Source organism: Gekko japonicus, unplaced genomic scaffold (genome assembly GCF_001447785.1).
Source record: "Gekko japonicus isolate JY-2015 unplaced genomic scaffold, Gekko_japonicus_V1.1 scaffold1849, whole genome shotgun sequence".
NCBI lineage: Eukaryota > Metazoa > Chordata > Lepidosauria > Squamata > Gekkonidae > Gekko > Gekko japonicus.
Genome location: NW_015172062.1, coordinates 325,234 through 332,398, shown reverse-complemented (window position 1 = coordinate 332,398; position 7,165 = coordinate 325,234). Strand labels below are relative to the sequence as shown.

The 7,165-nt window shown below is 48.5% G+C and overlaps 1 protein-coding gene across 2 annotated transcripts in view; it reads left to right on the top strand.

Moving 5' to 3' along the window:
• Positions 1-7,165, top strand: part of CACNB1 (calcium channel, voltage-dependent, beta 1 subunit) — a 93,324-nt gene that overhangs the window by 26,154 nt on the left and 60,005 nt on the right. The gene's annotated exons all lie outside the window — the stretch shown is intronic.

Genomic DNA, 7,165 nt, shown 5'->3' with positions numbered 1-7,165 from the left:
ATTTATGCAGCAGCCAAATTGCTCACTCACAGCTTTAATGCCAGTAGCTCAGAAAATATAATTTCTGCTCACAAGACCCCACAGCTTAGAGGGAACATTGCCTGTGAGGTAGGCGGGGCTGAGAGAGCTCTTTCCAGAGCTGCTCTTTCAAGAACAGCTCTGACAAAACGATGGCTTGCCCAAGGTCTACCACTACACCAAACTAGCTCTCATTAACTTCACAGCAAAAGAAGAAGAAGAAGAAGAAGTCAGTCTGATGTGGTGCAGGATAGGAGTCCTTTATACTTCCACCCCAGGTCTTGAGAACTCTTTTCTCTCCCCCCCCCCCATCCTTGTTTTCCTGTGTAAACTGAACTATTAGGGCAATAGAGACTGAGGAGGAAGGAGTGGATCAGTGACCTGGACTGCCGTTGCCATAGTAATGACGTAGGAGGCGGTTGCTATGGAGGAGATTCCTGGAGCAGGCCTCCAGCAGAGCACCAGAAAACATTTAAAGGGCCAGCGTGCTGCGTGAGCTCCGACCACCCTTGTGAAGCCCTGCAACAGTTCTAAACCCTGCTCTGCCATCCGGAGCGGGGAGGAATAGGGACGGGCAGTGTCAGAGGACTATTTTTGAACGTCCGTCCGCAAGAAGGCAGTCTGGGAGGGCGATTGGAATAAGGGGAGGTAACAGGTTCAGGCTGACTCGAAGATGAATCGTGAACCCCAATTAGAGTCTTGAGCGCATGACCTGAGCTGGGTCACCTCTCCTCACAGCCTCTCTGCTAAGTTTGGGAACTGTGCTTCTCAGCCTTGCCCAGCAGAGGGCAGCATATAGTCTCCTTGTTGTTCAGTCGCACAGTCGAGTCTGACTCTTTGCGCCCCCATGGACCAGATCACGCCAGGCCTTCCTGTCTTCCACCGTCCTCTGAAGTTGGCTCAATTTCATGTTCGCTGCATCTATGACACTGTCTGACCATCTCATCCTTTGCCGTCCCCGTCTTCTTTGACCTTCAATCTTTCCCAGCATCAGGGTCTTCTCCAGTGAATGCTCCCTTCTCATTGGGTGGCCAAAGTATTTGAGCTTCAGTTTCATTATCTGGCCTTCCAGGGAACAGTCAGGGTTGATTTCTTTTAGGATTGACTGATTTGATCTTCTTGCAGTCCAAGGGACTCTCCAGAGTCTTCTCCAGCACCATAGTTCAAAAGAATCTATTCTTCGGCGCTCGGCCTTCCTTATAGTCCAACTCTCGCAGCCATACATGCCTACTGGGAATACCATTGCTTTGACCATGCGGACTTTTGTTGGCAGGGTGATGTCTCTACTTTTTATCATGCTGTCCAGGTTTGCCATGGCTTTCCTCCCAAGCAGCAGGCGTCTTTTAATCCCACCCAGAGGCTAGCAACTCTAGTTGTGAGGCTGACTCAACTGCTGCTCTGTGCATCTCATCAGACGTGCTGGTTGTAGGGTTGCTACCTCTGGGTTTGGGAATTCCTGGAGATTTGGAGATAGGGCCTGCAGAGGGCAGGGTTTGGGGGAGGGCAGGGACCTCAGTGCCAAACATTCTACCCTCCAAAGCAGCCAGTTTCTCTAGGTAACTGATTGTCCGGAGATCGGAGGTGATAGCAGGAGATCTCGAGGCCCCATCTAGAGGTTAGTACAGAAACGGAGGGTCAGATTGTTAGGAAGATATGGAAAAATATATGACACTGTGTATAATAGATGTGTGCTTAAGGTAGATCTATTTTGTGCTTTTTATTTTTCTCGTCTTAATTTTTCTACACTATTATATAAATATTGGTGTCAAGTATTACCAAACATGGGTTCACCAAAATAATACATCAAAGTGCAGGTTTACACTGTGTTCAAACATTTAAACAGTTTCAGTTTCACAATCAGGAGTCATAAGAACACAAGAGAAGCCAATGTTGGATCGGGCCAATGGCCCATCTAGTCCAACACTCTGTGTCACACGGTGGCCAAAAATACCAGGTGCCATCAGGAGGCCCAGCAGTGGGGCCAGGACACTAGAAGCCCTCCCACTGTTGCCCCCCCAAGCACCAAGAAACCCTCCCACTGTTGCCCCCCACCCCAAGCACCAAGAATACAGAGCATCACCTGCCCCAGCCTGTGAGTTCCTATCTATACCTTGTGGCTCATAGCTGCTGATGGACTTCTGCTCCATATGCTTATCTAATTCCCTCTTGAAGCTGTCCATACTTGTAGCCGCCACCACCTCCTGTGGCATTGAATCTCATATGTTAATCACACATTGCGATATACAAACACATCTCATGTGTTAATCACACATTGCTATATACAAACAAGACATAAGGCTCAATAAATTCTCTTAGTGAGTATAAAGCTCTCAAAATAGCAGCATTTTTCTAGGGTCCCATCTGAGCCCTTGCGGCAAACATAATAACTTATCTAGGAGAAGATATCTCTCAAGATCTCCATCTTGAGGTTCTCCCACCCAGAGGCTGGCTGTCATAGAATCATAGAATGTTAGAGTTGGAAGGTACCTTGCGGGTCATCTAGTCCAACCCCCTGCACTCTGCAGGAGCATAGCCAAAAGATTGCCCTACATACCTACAACACATCCAAAAGATGGTCATCCAGCCTCCGCTTGAAAACATCCAGCGAAGGAGCATTTGGTTGCAGCTCCAAATGCAGCCAAAGCGCCACAAGCGTTGTTGGCGAAGGGCCAAGGAAAGAGGTTCAGGCAATTGCCTTGATGTGAATGGGAGTAATCAGAGGTGCCCAGGAAACGTCTAGGAAAGGTCTGCTGCCTGTTCTGTAGGACAATGTTAGAGTCCAGTGGCGCCTTTGAGGCCAACCAAGTTTTATTCAAGGTGTGAGCTTTCATGTGCAAAGGAGCACGGCTACCTATCTTGGTCTGCCCATTCTGTAGTTAGGCAGAGCCCCAGTGAGGGCTTTGGCATGAGGCTGAGGGAGGAGGAACCAGTTTTCACCCGGGGAGCGACAAGTGCTTCCTTTGTGGCAGTGAGAAGCTATCCCCAGGGCTGTTTGCCTCCTGTGTATGTGTCTTCTATAGAATTCTGTGCAGGATCTGGAAGAGTGTGGATTCGTGTAGCGCTCCGCCAGCTTGAACGCACGTTTCTGGCCCTCGTGGTTGCCGAGGTGTGTTTTGGAACCCTGAAGGGTCCCTGCCCTCCGGGGTAGTGGAGGCAACAAAAGAGCGGCATGCCCCCAGCCACACTTGAGGTGGAGGGAAACCTAGTCGGGCCGGAGGCTGATAAAGAGAGATCCCCAGGAGGCTCTGCAGGCTTAAGGGAAGGGCTCTTTTCGTAGCAGGAACGCCGTTGCATATTAGGCGACACCCCCCCTAATGTAGCCAATCCTCCAAGAGCTTACAGTAGCTCCTGTAAGAAGAGCTCTGTAAGCTCTTGGAGGATTGGCTACATTAGGGGTGTGTGGCCTAAGATGCAAAGGAGTACCTGCTACAAAAAGAGCCAGTCCCCAGACCCTTTCTGGAACCACCCCCCCTTATGTAGAAACCTGATTCTTTTTATGCCTTGTGTTTGGCTGAGGGCGCATTTATCGCTTCAGTGTTCAGGAGACAGGCCTCCTTGCAGTGTTCTCCCTAAGCTGAGTTAGTGTGAGCCGGCTCACCGTTTTTTAGCTTCCAGCTCACACAGTTTAGTCTTAGCTCAGGAAGGATGGCTCCCCAGAGCAGACTGATTTATGCAGGAGCCAAATCGCTCGCTCACCACTTTAATGCCACAAAGTAGGATTTTTGCTCACAAGACTCCGCAGCTTAGAGGGAGCATTGCCTCCTTGCTATGCAGACGTATGCAAGGCTGCCCCAGCCCTGGATGCAGATTGGACAATTACTCGGTATGCTATTTATTTATTTACTTGGGCTTACATGACCAAAGGTCTCAAGCACATGCATAAAATACAGTTTGTGTTTAAACATCAAAACAAAGTTAAAACCATGAACTTTTCCGAATTGGTAAGATATAATCAGTATAAAATATCCCCAGCCCTGGATGCAGATTGGACAATTTATTTATTTCCTTGGGCTTACATGACCAAAGGTCTCGAGCACATGCATAAAATACAGTTTGTGTTTAAACATCAAAAAAAAGTTAAAACCATGAACTTTTCCAAATTGGTAAGATATAATCAGTATAAAATATTCTGAACATATTATTTAAATAGGAAGGAGGAGGAGGAGATTGGATTTATACCCTGCCCTTCACTCGGAGTCTCAGAGCGGCTCACAAACTCCTTTCCCTTCCCCTCCCCACGACAGACACCCTGGGAGGTAGGTGAGGCTGAGAGAGCTCTGACAGAAACGGCTCTTTTTTAAAAAAACAGCTCTGACCAGAACTATGGCTTGCCCAAGGCCATCCAGCCAGGTGCAAGTGGAGGAGTGGGGAATCGAACCCGGTTTTCCCAGATTAGAGTCCGCACACTTAACCACCACACCAAACTGGCTAGTTAGGGTAAGTTAGGATAAATAGATATAAACTTTTCAATGGTATCCAGTATTTACGCTAAATATCTTGCTACTGAAGCAGTAATTGCCGGGTTAATATCTGTCAGCAAATAAGAAACTACCCATGACTCAAGTGGAAGATGGTATGTTGTTAAAATAGGTAGAATCCAGTAAGACCTAGGAGCTTTCCAGCGGGAACAAAACAACCAAGCTACATAATTTTCTTAGAGAGAGTTTTTGCTTGCACTTCTAGAGGGGACTCTCTGAGTCTGATCGTCCCTGCCATTGTGGGCTCAGACAAAAGAAAGTCGGAAAACAAACAAGAGTCAGATATGGAAAAATGAGAACATAGTACTCCTGCAAGTTTTTGATAACTTATGGTACTTGATCTACGGTTACTGCCAAGGAGCTGAGTGAATTTTTAATTCTCCTAGAGGCTGATCTTTGCATCTGTCCTGACTCTTTTCCCCTCTCCCAGTCTTGCCCGTAGATCCCAGCCACTCTTCCCTCATCCAATCAGACCTCTGTAGAAGAAGAGATTGGACCTTCACTTGGCATCTCAGAACGGCTTACAATCTCCTTTCCCTTCCCTTCCTCACAACAGACACCCTGTGAGGTCGGTGGGGCGGAGAGAGCTCTTTTGAGGGCTGCCCTTGAGGGAACAGCTCTGAGAGAACATGTGACCAAGGCTCCCTCTAAGCTGTGGAGTCCTGTGAGCAAAAATTCTACTTGGTGAGCTCCTGGCATTAAAATTGTGAGCAAGCGATTTGGCTGCTGCATGAATTAGTTTGCTCTGGAGCCATCCTTCCTGAGCTAAGACAAAAATCTGTGAGCCGGAGGCTAAACAACTGTGAGCTAGCTCACACTAACTCAGCTTAGAGGGAACACTGCTTGAGACTGACCCAAAGTCACACCAGCAGCTGCATGTGGAGGAGCGGGGAATCAAACCCGGTTCTCCCAGATTAGAGTCTGCGCTCTTAACCACTGCACCAAACCGGTTCCCTGGAAGTCTGCACAAATGCGCCCTAACAAGGCCCAAACAGCTTGTTAGGATTTGTAATGGGTAGGGTCCAAGTTCCCTCGACCTGACGTTTGACTCTGACAGTCAAACGTCAGGAATGGTGGGACTTGTTTTCCAAGCATCTGGGTCCCCAGTTGAGATCAGGACCATAGAGCAGGGGAGATAGTGTTGCCAACTTCCGGATGGTGCCTGGAATTCTCCTGGAATTATGGGTAGGGCTTCCAGTTCTGGGTTGGGAAATGCCTGGAGATTTGGAAGGACTCTCTGAGTCTGATCGTCTCTGCCATTGTGGGCTCAGACAAAAGAAAGTCGGAAAACAAACAAGAGTCAGATATTGAAAAATGAGAACATAGTACTCCTGCAAGTTTTTGATAACTTATGGTACTCGATCTAAAGTTACTCCCAAGGAGCTGGGTGAATTTTTAATTCTCCTAGAGGCTGGAGGAACTTTGCATCTGTCCTGACTCTTTTTCCCTCTCCCAGTCTTGCCCGTAGATCCCAGGCACTCTTCCCTTATCCAATCAGACTTCTGTAGAAGAAGAGATTGGATTTATACGCCGCCCTTCACTTGGCATCTCAGAGCGGCTTACAATCTCCTTTTCCTTACCCTCCCCACAACAGACACTCTGTGAGGTCGGTGGGGCTGAGAGAGCTCTTTCGAGGGCTGCCCTTGAGGGAACAGCTCTGAGAGAACTTGTGACTGACCCAAGGTCACACCAGCAGCTGCATGTGGAGGAGCGGGGAATCAAACCCGGTTCTCCCAGATTAGAGTCTGCGTTCTTAACCACTATACCAAACCGGTTCCCTGGAAGTCTGCACAAATGCGCCCTAACGAGGCCCAAACAGCTCGTTAGGATTTGTAATGGGTAGGGTCCAAGTTGTTTATCCCACTGATTCTGAAGCCACATCTTGTAAAAGTGACTTTATGTGCAGCACCTGACAGGCTGCGACCCGAAGAAGCTGAGAGAAACACGTACCAACCGGGGTCCGTCATCGTGGGACTGTATTTTAATGTGTTGCCTTAATGTGCTGCTTTGATATGAATGAATTATTGTCAACAAATTAGACAATTTTTGTAAGCCTTGTATAAACAGCTTTCCCCCCCTTTAAGAATAATTGGGAGAGTAACTTTTACTCTTGAGTAAAACATTTACAGTGTAACAGCCTATGAACTGGGGGTTTTTTGGTCGCCACCAGGAGTTCGGCAACCCGAACCACAAGTCATCTCCAGATATCAGTTCCTCCTGAATAAAATGGCAGCTTCAACGGACAGACTTTGCGGTATAGAAGGTTGCCGGGTCCTACCTGGCTGGCAGCGGGGAGCTCCTGGGTCCCCCCCCCAGGCTGTTTTTTGCCTTCAAAAACCATAAAGTTTGCCCAAAAACTAGAGCGTCACCCCACCCCATGTCGGCGACGCAATGACATCACTTCTGGGTGACGTCATTGTGTCGGGGACGTTGAGGTCCCTGTTTGGGGGTGGGGTTTCCCCAGCTAGCCAGCTGGCCAGCAGCAGATCCAGGCCCTTAAAAGCGGGGGGATCCCCCACTGGAACCAGGGAGCCCTAACAATATACCATAAGTTCTTGGTGAGATCCCCTACCCAGGTTGGTGTAGTGGTTAAGTGCGCGGACTCTAATCTGGGAGAACCGGGTTTGATTCTCCACTCCTCCACAAGCCATAGTTCTGATAAGGGCTGT